The sequence below is a fragment of the Meriones unguiculatus genome, chromosome 15 (assembly GCF_030254825.1).
Source record: "Meriones unguiculatus strain TT.TT164.6M chromosome 15, Bangor_MerUng_6.1, whole genome shotgun sequence".
Taxonomy (NCBI): domain Eukaryota; kingdom Metazoa; phylum Chordata; class Mammalia; order Rodentia; family Muridae; genus Meriones; species Meriones unguiculatus.
The window spans coordinates 59,243,821-59,258,767 of NC_083362.1; the positions used below are offsets into that span (position 1 = coordinate 59,243,821).

The window sequence follows — 14,947 nt, forward strand, 5'->3', positions numbered from 1 at the left end:
GACGTCCAGGTGAACCAATGGGTTTTTGTTGGGGTTACTAACAGGACTGTGGGTGAGGGGTTAGTTTACAAGGCACAGGGACAACGTGAAAGCAGCTCTCTACCGTGCTGGCAGGGAGCCGCAGAGTCTGAACATGTCCTGCTTGCTGCGTTTGGCTGGTCCATCTCCACCTTCAGCAACTGTCCACTTCCTGTTGCACCGTTGTGTAGGGGTTCTCAAGACTATTCCAGCGTTTCCTTCTCCGGGGCACGCGACCTTTTGTTCACCTCCTGAGGCTAGTGAGTCTCCCCCCCCCTTCTTTCCTGCAGGTGACATTTCAAGTGTGGAGTCAGTGTTGCAACTATGTAATCACCCGGCAGTTTCAGCCTGCTGCCTAGTCCAGACAGCCCTGAGGGGAGGGGACACAAAGGGGCAATGTGACAAAAAGGACAGCAGTGATCCTCTGCCAAGACGTAAGAGGCTGCATTACTGTATTTCTTATGTAATTCAGCATTAATCTTCTAACAGCCGTGTATAAGGGAGGAAGAGGGAAGTCACAGACAGCAAGGCCTAGACAGTGTCTGCTCAATGTCAGAAATTAAGTTTCCTATCTCCTTGACACCAACACGACTCACCACCTCCTTCCCAGCTTCCAACTGTCCCCCTCCATGAGGAAGCGCCCTACATTCCCTGGATACCTTAAAAATCAAAGATTATACCTTAGGAAATAAGTTACATCTCCACGTGTGGGGCTGGAGTGACAGACTGCTGCAGCAGCTGAGGGCCGGAGACGGGGCTCGGCATAGGGCAGAGGATGCAGAGCTGCCTCTTAGGAAACCACTGTTCTACTGAATGATCACAGCATGCCAGGCACAAGACCAGCCATCTGCATCTGTTTCCCCGTAGTGGAAGTTCTGGTGTCTTTACAAACTCAGTTATGTATGCAAACATGGTTCTGTTTTAATCCCAGGTGTGGGAATATGGGGCTGATTCGGACTGTCCACAGCAGCAGACTGTTTGCCTCAGTCGGGCTCTGAGAGGGGCTCTTTGCCAGCTGCAGATAGTTTAATTCTGAGGACTCTGGAGAGGGAGTGAATGACAGAGCCCAGAGAGAGAAAGGGGGAACCAGGGAAGAGGAGCTCTTCCATGCTGCTCTTGGTTGTTGTTTTTCCATTTGACAAGAAGAAGTTGTTGGAGATATCCTAGAATGATGATTGGATTTGCCCTGAGGAACCCAACAACCCTAAACAACAGGAAGTAGTCTAAAGAGAACTACGCCCCTATACCCACTAACCTTCTTTCTCTCCTACCCGGTGTTGGAAGGGTTGGGATGGAGAAGGGAAGTAGAGACGTAAATAAAATAGTTTTTTAGAGCACACCAACATTTTAAGTACCTAATTCCGGTCAAGAAGGCCCTGGGGCTGTCAACATGGTTCTACAAGTACAGGTGTTTGCCACCAAGCTTGACAACCTGCTGAAAAGTGTAGCAGAAACAAGGCAGGCTCTGGGTTTCCAGCTGGTTTGGGTAAAGACCTGATGGAAAAAAAGCAGACTATCAGCTTTGACATCACAAAGATCCAGTTTTCAAATACTAGTTTGGGGGAGGCTGTTGTTTTGGTTTTAAATGAAGAAAACACAGCTTTCCTTTAGGAATTAGTCCATGTGTGTGGAGAGAGGCATGTGTGAAACGGCTCCTACCTAAAGAGAGGATTTTTCCCAAGTAACCCTCCATGGACCAAGTCCCAGGAAAAACTGGAGGACTTAGAAGATGCCGCTGTTCCCTGACTGACCGTCCCTGTCAATTTCCCAGAAGAAAATATGAGTGAAGGGCTGGGTTGCTAATGTCCCATTGCCTCCTCCTGAAGTCTCCTGACTGGACCATTCCTAGTTTGAGAACTCGAGTAAACACCCTGTTTGGTTTCTTTTGGTAAATAAAATCATATTAAAATGAATTCTTTGAGCAGAAACTATTTACCCTTTTTTACGAGAATGTGTTTGGGTCTGGCACATGCTGGTAGCTGCAGAAACCGGAAGAGGGCAGCAGATTCCCAGAGCCGGAGTTCCAGGCTCTGCGCTGGTCTGAATGGATGGAAGAGCAGCAGTTACTTCAGCGTCTGCTCCTCCGTCCCTCTCTCAACTTTATTATTATTGTGTGTGTTTGTATGTGATGGAGGAAGTACATACGTACCAATGTACACATGTGGCGGCCAGGGGACAACTTTGAGCAACAACAACAACAAAAAACAAAACAAAAAAACGTGGTGGTGGTGGTGGTAAATTACTGGGACTTGGAAGAACGTTTTCCTGGTGTCAGTTGAAGTTTGTTTTTTTTTTTTCTCCAGTTGTCAGTAATTCAAGCACAATCAACAACATTTCCAATGACCTTGCCTATACTGAGACATTATTTCTATATATAGGTACTGAAAATAGAAACATTCAAGTAGCAACGAACCTTCCTCTTTCCCAGCTATAAGAGAAAGTAAATCACACCCTACACACACACACACACACACACACCCACACACACACACGCATTTTCACAGTGAAAGGCGTATCTTAACCCATTGTGCAACGTTTTGTTTTCACCTGCAGATCGTGATCCTATCCGAGCCACCCCAGGAACCGCTCAGAAGGCAGGTGTGGGGAGATCCTTACAAATGTCTTGAAGAGTACACAGTCAGGAGACACAAAAATCATATACATTGCTACTGCTACGACACACGATCTTGAGAGGTCCACATTCACACGTGGGTGTGCACTGTCCTTTTCCTGCGTGCCTGTTAACTCCTCGGCTTAAATCGGTTTAAAAATCTTAAATTCAACCCTGCTTCATCCTAGTTGTCCAGAAATTCTAATATGTAGTGAGGCCAAAAGCTTTTTTTTTAAGACTCATTTTATGTGTATGGATGTCTTGGCCTGTGGTCCACAGATGCCAACAGGGGGTGTTGGCTCTCCTGGAACTGATAAGACAGCTGTACCACAAGGTAGTAACCGAATCCGGATCCTGCAAGGGCAGTTAAGTGCTCTCAACCACCCGGTCATTTTTCCAGCATCCTCGGTAGAGGAGGTCCTTGAGACTACCCGAAGATGCTTAACAAAACTTTCCCAATGCCACAGGCAGGACTCGCTAAAATACGCAGGACCACTTCTAATTCGCGCGGGCAGGAAGCAGGAGCGGCGGGAAGGCGGGGACACCCACGCGGTCAGGTTGCTGAGTGATCGGGTCCCACACCTGGAGGGGAAGGACCAAACAAGGAGAGCCTCGAAGTCAGCCTACCGCGCCGCGCGGAGGCTGCCGAGAACGGGATGCTCAACCCCAGGTCGCCACGCCCCTCGCCAGGGGCGGGGACATGCAAATCAGACGCGGCGAGCGTGCGCGGGAACGCCGGGAGAGCCGAGGTCGTGGAATTTAGAGCTGAAGCCGCGGGTGCCGGAGAGGGAGTGGGGCGCGGAGGACGCGGACGCGGGCGGCAGGCGGAAGGAGGCGCCGGGGAGGCCGGGAGGGCGGGTCGCGAGCGGTGACCACGATGTCAGTGTGTGTCGCGGGCGCAGGGCACGGGTGCGCGGCTTCGGTCGGGCATCGCTTCTCGGCCTTTTGGCTAAGATCAAGTGTAGTATCTGTTCTTATCAGTTTAATATCTGATACGTCCTCTATCCGAGGACAATATATTAAATGGATTTTTGGAGCTAGGAGTTGGAATAGGAGCTTGCTCCGTCCACTCCACGCATCGACCTGGTATTGCAGTACCTCCAGGAACGGTGCACCCCCTTGGGGGAGTAATCACAGTTAAGAAAAAGAACTGTATTCTCTCGTGTGGCACTCTTTCTTTTTTGTTTTTTTTTTTTCAATTCCTACCTAGTCACTGTGCTTGTGCAGTGGTCTTCTCTCTGGAGGTACTTAGTTTGCTTCTACTAGTGTTTTAGGTTGGATTTCTATGCTGAATGGTTTACAGTTGATCCTCTTTTGACTATTTTAGGACGTCACAAGTTGCAGTTTGCTGGTTGAGAAAGCACCTGCCAGTGTTGCACGCAACACTGTTTTCTTGACATGGGGTTTCTCTGTGTAACACAGCCAGGACTGTCCAGGACTTGCCGGTTAAGAATGAGGCCAGGGGTGTCGAAAACTAGTTTTGAAAGCTAATTGTTTTATTATTTTGTTTTGTTTTGTTTGTTTTCCAGACAGGATTTCTCTCTGTAGCCTTGGCTGTCCTGGACTCCTGTTTTAGACCTGGCCCTGGCTGGCCTCGAACTCAGAGAGATCCACTTGCCTCTGATTCCCAAGGGGATTACAGGTTTGTGCCACCTCGACCAGCCCTTTAAAGGTAACTTTTTAAAAATAATTTGTGTGTGTGTGTATAAATGTTTGTGAGCATTCAAACCTTAGTGGAGTAGGTAGGGGGTTGGCGGGATTCCTTGTTTTTAAGATTATGCATATACAGTGTTCTGACCTGCAGTTCAGAAGAGGGCACTCATTATAGACCATGTGTTGCTGGGGAGTTGAACTCAGGACTTCTGCAAGAGCAGCCACCTCCAAGCCATCTCTCCAGTCCCTGCTTGTGACCTCCTGAAGTACTCATTTTTTTTACCAAGTGTTTATTATCACATTATTGATAAACCAGCCTGCCTCCATCTTACCCTTCAAAGCCATATGATAGTAAAGACAAAGTAGGTTCATGCCTATTTAACATTAAATTTGTTTCTCAAGGATTGGGCTGTGTCCCACCTGTAACCTTAACTACAGATAGTTCTGTTACAAAAAATGGCAACGATGCATTTGTTTCAAAGGTTATTATGACCACCTGGTTATGACTACATTATTAAGACCACCTTGTCACCATCTTGTCATGACCACCTTGCAACAGTGTCTTTGTTTCACAAGAGGTTGTTATACCAAACTATTTTGCTTTTCTTTTGCTTCTGTAACCTCACCTATTTGTCTTTCAGACCCCCCCATTTGGAACACCCTTATCCCTGAGCTATAAAACCTCATTTCCCCCAGTCCAATGCTCCATCTTAGGGAGATACAGCCCATGTGTATGATTTAATTTTTTTCTAGTCAGGGCTTCTCTGTATACCTCTGACTGTTTTGGGACCTGGTTGGCCTTGAACTCATAGAGATCCACCTGCCCCTGCCTCCCAAGTGCTGGGGTCAAAGGAGTGCTCTATCTGCAGGTCACCCGCATGCCAGATCTGAGGGCATCAGATCACATGTGGTTTCTGAGAATTGAACTCAGGACCTCTGGAAGAACAGACAGTGCTCTTAATCACTGAGCCCATGTACATGGAATTTGAAAGGCTTTAATTACTTACTTTAATGATTTTGGTCGTGGTTTGGGTTGGTGGTCTTTCTCCTCATATACGTTAGTGAGTGTCAGCCTAGTATTTTATGGAATACAAAGATGACAAACTATTCATCCTCAGAGGAAGTGTGTGGTGTGTGTGTGTGTGTGTGTTTGTGTGTCTTGGTTGTGGTGATGGTGGTGGTGGTCTCTGTAAGGAAAATGATCTGTTACAACCAGCAGGAAAATGATCTGAGTGAGGGAAGGATAAAACTTGGTTTAGTTTGACTTAGCTGCCTGTCACTGGTTCAGACTTCCACAGTCTGACACCAGCTGGTTTGTTTTAGTCATATTTAAGTGCAGCACAATTTTTTTTTTGGGGGGGGAGGTTTTCTGGTAACAGTTAACTCAGTCCCAGGTGTACAACAAATTTAATGCATGTTTACACCGAAATTCCTTACAAAGTACACGTGGCTTCTTTCATAAGAATGGGTACTGTTAGCCAGGCAGTGGTGGCGCACGCCTTCAATCCCAGCACTTGGAAGGCAGAGGCAGGGGGATCTCTGTGAGTCTGAGGCCAGCCTGGTCTACAGAGTGAGTCCAGGACAGCCAGGGCTACACAGAGAAACCCTGTCTCGAAGGAAAAAACAACAAAACAAAAAAACCTACTAACCAAACCAAACACGTGTACTATTGACTAAGAGATGGTGCCCAAAATTTAGGGTCTGGAGAGACTGACTGAAGTAAACACACTGTCTATGAGAGTCAGGATTAGCCTGGCCCTAGAATAACATAGCAATCATGTTGTGTTGCGTTTAACATTTGCTATTGATACATCTTTTAGTAATTCTGCGGTTAATCCTAAACAGCTGTATACCTAAGTCACCACACAGAGACTGGGATTTACTTAGTTAACCTAGAGCACAATTCTGGGCAATAATTATTCTCTCCTAAACCTCCAAGCCCGCATAGTTCTACCATTCAGATTTTACCCATTATACTTGCTTTTAGTGGTATCTTAGGTCTGGTTCATTTCTCCAACGTTGTTCCAAGACCTCTCCCCCAGCCTCTGCTCTCCCTGCTTCTTTCTCCTCCTCCTCCTCTGCCTCCCACTCCTTCCTGTCTTCTGGCTCCTCCCCTCTCCCTCCTACTTCTTCCTCTCCATTGCTCAACATTGTGGCTGGTTGTTGGCATGTTTGCACAAAGTTGAGACAGGTGATGCTTAGAGTAAGTATCACAACGCAATGTTCGGATTGAAACTAGAGAGTGGGGGAGAGAACTCAGTATTTGAATGAACAAGGGTAAAGTGTGTACATTCCAAAAGAACATCATACCAACAAAGGCACTTAGGCTCTTGTAAGACACAAGTAACACTGGTAAGGATGGGTTTTAAGGCCTAGAAGCAGTGCTCAAGATTTAGGGGGAAGAGTCTGGGGAAAGGGGAGCATAAATTCTGGGGGATACAGGAGGAGCCTGCTGTCTACAGATAGCAAAGGATCACCCGGTTGTAAAGGACACTCTTCTCCAGCATTCTAAGAGAACAGATGAAATCTTCCTTTCAAGAGACACGCCTGTGTGTTTAACTTTCCCTAGCTTCTCCTGGGCTTACATGTACACACAAGGACTTTTTTGTTCTCTACACACAGAGAAAAACATTTGTAAGGTTAGGAACCTCAAATGTGTATTTATGTGTGCCTTGAGGGACTCATGCTCTGATTCGTGCAGTGTGCTCTTTTTTTTTTTTTTTTTTACTTCAGCCCTGTCTTTGTTTAAATCTACCGCAACAGCTAACCATAAACCCATGGTTAACTTTGCCTGTGTACCCAGTATCCCCGTTTTATTGTGTTTCCTTGACGACACAGATTTCCTGCCATAGCTTTTCCAGTGCCGAAAGAACAATGATCACATGGATCTGGCTTCAAATTTCCTTCACCTTGGGAAGGTCAGCCCTCCTAACAATACCTCGAAAGGTCTTACTGGATTCCTGACAAAAATTTAGTATGACCTACTATGCTGAACTGTCTTAGTCACTGTTCTATTGCTGTGAAGAGGCACCATGACCAAGGAAATCCTTATAAAAAAGAAAAGGCATCTAGGTGCTGGAGAGGTGGCTCTGAAGTTAAGAGCTCTGTTTTCCAGAGGTCCCCAAAGCCCCCATCCCCAGTGACACCGACCTCCTAATCCACTGCCTGGTGAGTAAGCATTCAAGTATATGAGTCTCCAGGGGGGGCATTCTTATTCAAACCACCACGTGTGCCTTTTCCTTAGTGAACTAGAGGCTAGTAAAAACTGATTAAATAGGTAATGGTTACAAGGTGATAAAAGTTCCTAATATAAGGAAACACAACAAAAACTCGTTAATAGAACGTATCATGGTGGTGTTTGTGTATGCTGTAAGAGGCTCCAAAGCTTTCAGGCCTGAGTGCTTACACATGAACACATTTAGGACTGTGCTCCTTTACGGTTTTGCCCTTTACATTCAGGAAATTGTCTTTTACTTGAGGCGGGGTCTCCTATAGCTTAGGCCTTGCCTGATCTGTTCTTCCACCCTGCCTTCCCCACCCAGCTTTACTCCTCTGTTATTTCTCTATAACACTCAACGAGACACAGAACCAGGCCAGAGCCTATAGCTCTTCAGTGTAAGTTCCGGGTAAACTCCCATCAGGGTTGTTCTGAACCCTCTGTGATTCTCCATCCTTCCAGCTCTTGGCCTTTAACTGAACATGATGTAATATTCTGGGAGCTAAGGATCCCTTCGTCTGTTAAGGGCTGTGCTATCACGTGCCAAAGTACCATTGATCCCTGCATTATTATTGCATCTGCTAGTGTTAAGCATCTGCATTTTTTTTTAAGTCTGAAATCTGTAAAGCAGTTCAAAGACATCACACAATTAAGGAATTTTTTGTTGTTGTTGTTGTTATGTTGTTTTCCTTTGAGACAGGGTTTCTCTGTGTAGCGCTGGCTGTCCTGGACTCTCTTTGTAGACCAGGCTGGCCTCCAACTCACAGAGATCGGCCTGCCTCTGCCTCCCAGAGTGCTGGGATTACAAGCGTGCACCACCTCGCCCGGCTCCAGTTAAGGAATTTCAACAAATAAGACACTTTTTTGGAGGGGAGGAAGGGGATCAACATTTAGTACGGCTTTTACCCAAGTAAGTTTGCCTTGTCAACATTATGGAAATACTTAGCAGAGACGATCACCGCAACGCCAGTGTCCTTACACCACCCACAGGGAGCCAGCCTTTTAGGAGGGGGAGTTCCTACTTAAACCAACGCAAACCAAGACCAGCACGTCCGCCTTTCGGCCACCGTCCACCTCGGTGGCTTCGCGGGGTCATCTGGTCGGGTCCCACTATTTTCGGTGGACGCCAAGCCGGAAGTGTCTGTGAAGCTCGGCCCGTCCTCAGCACGACCCCCACAAAGGGGCGGGGACATGCAAATCAGACGCGGCGAGCGTGCGCGGGAACGCCGGGAGAGCCGGGGTCGTGGAATCTGGAGCTGAAGCCGCGGGTGCCGGAGAGGGAGTGGGGCGCGGAGGACGGGGACGCGGGCGGCAGGCGGAAGGAGGCGCCGGGGAGGCCAGGAGGGCGGGTCGCGAGCGGTGACCACGATGTCAGTGTGTGTCGCGGGCGCAGGGCACGGGTGCGCGGTTTTGGTCGGGCATCGCTTCTCGGCCTTTTGGCTAAGATCAAGTGTAGTATCTGTTCTTATCAGTTTAATATCTGATACGTCCTCTATCCGAGGACAATATATTAAATGGATTTTTGGAGCTAGGAGTTGGAATAGGAGCTTGCTCCGTCCACTCCACGCATCGACTTGGTATTGCAGTACCTCCAGGAACGGTGCACCCCCTCGGGGAACAATACTTGTCCAAGAAAAGAGCTTGATTACTCTTATGTTTTCTATAGCATTCTTCGTTCTGTTTAACGTTTATTCTGTTTACTCTAATTTTAGTTTGCATGCTTTTCTGTGCTCTATTTTCTTTTCATTGGATTTTTATGTTGGCTGTAGAGGTCCTGCAAATTACTTACCTTGTTTTTAACTGTTTCTTTTCCAAAAACTTTATTATGAAGGAGTTTTGGATTTGGTCAACTAACAAAGGTCTGATTCGTATTTCCAGTAACCACATAACCATCTTTAATGAGATTTGATGCCCTCTTCTGGCATGTAGGCATTACACGGAGGCAGCACACTGTATAAATAATCTTTTTTTTTTTTAATAAAAAAAAAATCTTAAAAAAAGGGGGCGGAATTCTTCTGTGTGCCTGGAGGCCACTCTCCTTTTGAGTGCTGCCTTGTGTTGGCCCCCTGTTTTCCATGTTTACGTGCGCTGTCACAGTTTAAGTCCATAGTGAACTCTACGGGGGTGCCCAACAACATTCCCATTGTATGGTGCCTGCATAATGAACTGCACCGTTAGAACCTTTCTGCCTCAGCAAACACTTTCCCAATGCAAAGGACAGCCAAAATTTGCGTAAGAGATGAGATCTGTGCTCTTCTCACCTCTGCAGGGCCAACCCTCCTACAATACCAAGGATTCTGTGCTCCCCAAGGGCCGCTCTTACATGACAAAAGTTAAGCATAAATTGGTGCCCACACACCAACCTGTACCTTTCCTATTTCTAATCTCGATGTGGAGCATGACTATAATCCTACATTCTGGAGAGAGTGTGGGTCAGACACTCAAGGTCGTCCTACGTAGCATATCAACGGCAGCTAGAAACCACGGCGGTTTGTGCTAAGAAACCCCTAAGTCCTGATGGAGCTCTAAGCTCAGCTCCGACTCTCTGAATGCCAACAGAATGTACATTTGTTCCTATGGAATTCTGCTGTGATGGTGATGGACTGATGATATCTGTCTTTAGTTGAGAGTTCTATTGTGAAGCGATGCCGTGACAACAGCAACTCTCATAGAGGAAAACATTTACTTGGGGCTGGCTTACACTATCGTCGTGTTGGGAAGCATGGCAGCACGAAGGCAGATGTGGTGCTAGAGAAGGAGCTCAGAGTTCTACATCATGATCTGCAGGCAGTGGAAGGGACTGTACCCAACACTGGGCAGAGCATGAGCACAGGAGACCTCAAAGGCCACCCCCACCGTGGCAGACTTCCTCTAACCAGGCCACACCACCTAATTATGCTGCTCCCTATGGTCAAGCATGCAAACACATGAAGCTATGGCCCCTATATCTATTCAAACCACCACAAAGTTTTAAAAGCAGAATCTCATGTAGTTCAGATGAGGCCTTAATACACAAGTCCTCCAGCCTGTATCTTCCAATTACTGGGATTACGGGTGTGTGTCCTAACACTATGATTGCTTTATTTATTCAATTCTAGTTATTATTTATTCTTTTTTGTTTGTTTGTTTTGTGTAGCTCTGGCTGTCCTGGAACTCACTCTGTAGACCAGGCTAGATTCACAGCGATCCGCCTGCCTCTGCCTCCCAAGTGCTGGAATTAAAGGCATGTACTGCCATGGCCCAACAAATAAAATATTTTAAAAGTAAATGTAATGGAAGATAAAACAGTAAAATTATATAGTATCAACATTTTCAAAAGAAAAAAAATTTTAATATTTTATTTATTATGTATACAATGTTCTGTCTGCATGCCAGAAGAGGGCACCAGATCTTATTGTAGATGGTTGTGAGCCACCATGTGGTTGCTGGGAAATGAACTCAGGACCTCTAGAAGAGCAGCCAGTGCTCTTAACCTCTGAGTCATCACTCCAGCCCCACAAAAGAAAAATTTAAAGAGGTGAAATTAAGTTTAAGGAGTACTTTTGAGGCAAGGCCTCACGTAGTCCCAGACAGATTAAATTGGAACACCGAGTTAATCTTGAACTCCTAATCCTTTTCCTTTTTTCTCCCGAGTTCTGGGATTGCTGGGGCAAAACATCATGCCCCGTTTAGGCTATGCTGGGTGAAGCCCAGAATTTCATACATGATGAGCAGGCACTCTACCAGCTTGAGCTAATTCCCAGCGTGGTGGTTTTGGTGCCTGCCTGTGGGTGTGTGTGAGCGAATGTTGGCAGAGACCTAAAGCTAGCTCTGCATATTGATCCTGGGTGCCATCCATACCTTCATGTTCACGCTTTGAAACAGCCAGTGGTCTGCAAGTCTGAGCAGGCTAGGTCGGGCTAGGTCGGCTGGCTAGCAGGGACTTCCCAGCACTGAGGTTACAAGCACAAGCTCCCACACCTGGCTATGATTTTTTTTTTTTTTTTTACTTTTTAGATTTATTTATGAAAGTCAGCCTGCGTGTCAAGCATGTGCACCTGTGCAAAACTAGTGCCTTCATGCCAGAAGAAGTGCACTACTCGAGAGATGCAACTCCATCTGAAAATGGAGTGAAAGATGATCGTGAGCTAACATTGGGTGCTGGGAATGGAACCCAGGCCCTCTGCAGGATCAGTATGTGCTCTAACCATGGAGCCCTCTCTCCAGCCCCCGACCCCCTTTTAAACATGGGTTCTGGGGATTAAACTTAGGTCCACGTGCTTGTAAGGCACTTACTGAGTGAGCTATGTTCCCAGTCCCTTGGATCTTTTTGTTCTTTTCTTGAGACAAGGTTTCCTTAAATGGCCCAGACTATCTACAAAGTTGTGATCTTGTATCAGCTGCCCAGTTATTGCCATTACAGGTATACACTGTAATACGTGGCTTAAGTTTAGTATTTTGTTGACTTAAACATGCCCAAGACTCATTTCATTATTTAACAGATTTAAATTACAAATCTGTTACATTCAGCTACCATGTTCAAAATCCTACATCTATATGTTCAAAGTCCTACATCTATTTCATCCTTACTAAAATGTTTTTATCAAATGAAAGACTTTAGTAGGCAACACCTTACATTTTGCCTAAGAGGACTTCTGGATAGCACACACCCACCGCCCAGGGCTTTGGAGTGGACTAGGAGAACAAAAACTCAGGTATGAGCCTGGGAGCCCAGGGCTGTCTCCCACTTGCTCTCCTTGGTCATGCAGCTGTCTGGCTTTCTGTTCTGCAGTGGGAATATGACAGTTTTAATCGTAGATCTGTGATTGTTACACTGCATCCCCTGTGTGCTACGAGGAAGGGGAAAGAAACACCAGTGGGCTCATGACACAACAAAATATTTTATTATTCCCACCACATAAGGAGAGTTGTTGATCTATCAAGACTGCTAGACAGGGTCTTGAGAGCCTTGTTTTTCCTGGCAGCCCTGAGAAGCGGCATAAGCAGGGTTCATAAGCATAAAAACCTCAAGCACCTGCTGGGCCAAGTTAGTTGTAATTTTTGCCAATCAGAACTCAGGGATTAAGGACTTTCTCAAGAGTTCCATCATTGCCACCTGACACAGCATGTAAGCTTTTTGTCCAACCAGTCAAACTCCTCTGTTCTCTCTGTTGTTAGCAACAAGCATTATGTTTTGGGTACCACTGTTGCTTAGAGAGGGAGTTGGTCAGCTTAGGTAAAATAGAGTCTGAAGTCAAAATGGTGGCACTCAACACAAGTTCCTTCATTTGCTCCCACAAAGTGGTGGGTTCTGCTGTGCTGAGAGTTAAGGAAAGCTCATCCACAGGGCCGGCCTTTGAGCTTCCAGAAGGCTTCAGATTTCACTGATTAGTGATTCCATTGCTACACACAAAAGTTATCATGTGTACCTGTGTTTTGGGGTATGTCCTGATGTATGCAGATCCCGCTGAGCTGGAACTGCTAGCCAATTTGAGCCACCGGATGTGAGGGCTGGGAATTGAACTTGTTCTTTCCAAGGAAAGTTAGAATTCTTCTCTACTAAGCCATCTTTCCAGGCCTTTCTTTCAGAAGAAAAAAAAATAATAATAATCCTATATATGTTGAGCATGCTAGCCCTAATGACTTCATAGCTGAATTGAGCTATGAAATTCATAGCTCAGTTTCAAACCTGAGACTGTCCACATTTCTCAAGTGCTGGAATTATAGGCAGATGCCAACTGGCTCCCTGCTTTCTTGTCTCTACTTTCAGAAACTGTGTGTGTGCGTGTAGTGCGTGCCATACGGAGCATGTGGAGGAAATGTGGCAGACAGCAAGTGACAGCAATCGGTTGTTTCCTTCCACCAGCTGGGTAGGTCAGGAACGGAACTTAACATCCAGCTTCGCAAGAACCCTTACCACTGTCCACTCTTGCTTTCCCTCCTGTCTCCCGAGACATTTAAAGGTACTGTGTACTGTGCAGTCACTTTACAGAGGAAATCATGATCTTGCAGAGCTCATGCTGTTTGTTCTCAGGTGTGGTATTTGGGAGTTAAACCCCTTGGAATAAACCCCTTGGCCATCTTGGAAACCCCCACCCCCTCGCCCCCGAGACGTTGACCTAAGTGACAAATTTCAACTTAAAAGTTAAGTGAAAGGGTCACAGAAACTTACTGGCATCTTTCAGCCTTGACCTCAAAACATTTCCCAGAACATCCCCATTATCTCCTCCTTCTTCACTGAATCGGGCCAGGGTCCCAGATGCTTCTGATTCTGGGCTTGTGTGCATCAAACACGTCGTTTAGACTCTCCACAAACATTGGCTGAGCACCTAATGTATGCTATGCACTCAACATGGGCATACCACAGCCCTCAAAGACTGCAGACTGGAGTAAAAAATAATTGGCCCCAAACGACGGACAGTGAATGCCCAGGGGCCGTAACATTCACTCGAGGTTGCGGAGGATGCAGAAAAGACCGGGATTCAGTCCTTAAGTGATCAGGTGAGACAGGGAAGGACTCGGCGTTAAGTCACACATAGCTTCAGGGTTTGGGGAAAGCGGCGCGGATGGTCGGCCGCGTGGACTAGAATCCACCAAACTCATTCATTCGCTCCCAGAAACGCCAAACAACTCGAAACCAGCCCCTTCGCGTCTTGGACAAGCTCGTCCCCCGCCACCTTCCCGCACTCCGCTCCTCAGGTGCATCCGGCCGAGGATCCGCCCCTCGCGCATCCGTTCTCAGAGGAGGGTGAACCGGAAGCGCTTGGGAGAGGACACGTGCGCCGCGCGGAGGCAGCCGGGAGGAGTCTTGATCGCCACGCCCTCGCCAGGGGCGGGGACATGCAAATCAGATGCGGCGAGCGCGCGCGGGGAACGCCGGGAGAGCCGGGGCCGTGGAATTCCTGCGCTGAAGCCGCGGGTGCCGGAGAGGGAGTGGGGCGCGGAGGACGCGGACGCGGGCGGCAGGCGGAAGGAGGCGCCGGGGAGGCCGGGAGGGCGGGTCGCGAGCGGTGACCACGATGTCAGTGTGTGTCGCGGGCGCAGGGCACGGGTGCGCGGCTTTGGTTGAGCATCGCTTCTCGGCCTTTTGGCTAAGATCAAGTGTAGTATCTGTTCTTATCAGTTTAATATCTGATACGTCCTCTATCCGAGGACAATATATTAAATGGATTTTTGGAGCTAGGAGTTGGAATAGGAGCTTGCTCCGTCCACTCCACGCATCGACCTGGTATTGCAGTACCTCCAGGAACGGTGCACCCCCTCGGGGAATAATATTTGTGAAAGAAAGAACTTGGTGTTTCTCTTCTTTGGACGCCAAACAGTTAGCAAGTGTGAAGAGACACTAATGATTGTGTTTCAACTCCTTTTCGCTTAGGTTTCCTGTTGTCTATGGGCTTACTACATAGATTGCTTATTGTATCTAAAGTGTATTTCTCCCAGATTTATATCATGGATGTTGGATTTGGTCA

General features: G+C 47.1%; 3 non-coding genes across 3 annotated transcripts; all 3 read left to right on the forward strand.

The window, feature by feature from the left end:
- Positions 1-3,558: 3,558 nt before the first annotated feature.
- Positions 3,559-3,749, forward strand: LOC132648147 (U2 spliceosomal RNA). The gene has a single exon (XR_009586531.1). It is a non-coding gene; the product is annotated as a U2 spliceosomal RNA (small nuclear RNA).
- A 5,170-nt stretch (positions 3,750-8,919) lies between these two features.
- On the forward strand, positions 8,920-9,110 carry LOC132648165 (U2 spliceosomal RNA). Its single transcript, XR_009586545.1, has one exon. It is a non-coding gene; the product is annotated as a U2 spliceosomal RNA (small nuclear RNA).
- Positions 9,111-14,549: 5,439 nt separating this feature from the next.
- On the forward strand, positions 14,550-14,740 carry LOC132648159 (U2 spliceosomal RNA). The gene has a single exon (XR_009586538.1). It is a non-coding gene; the product is annotated as a U2 spliceosomal RNA (small nuclear RNA).
- Positions 14,741-14,947: the final 207 nt, after the last annotated feature.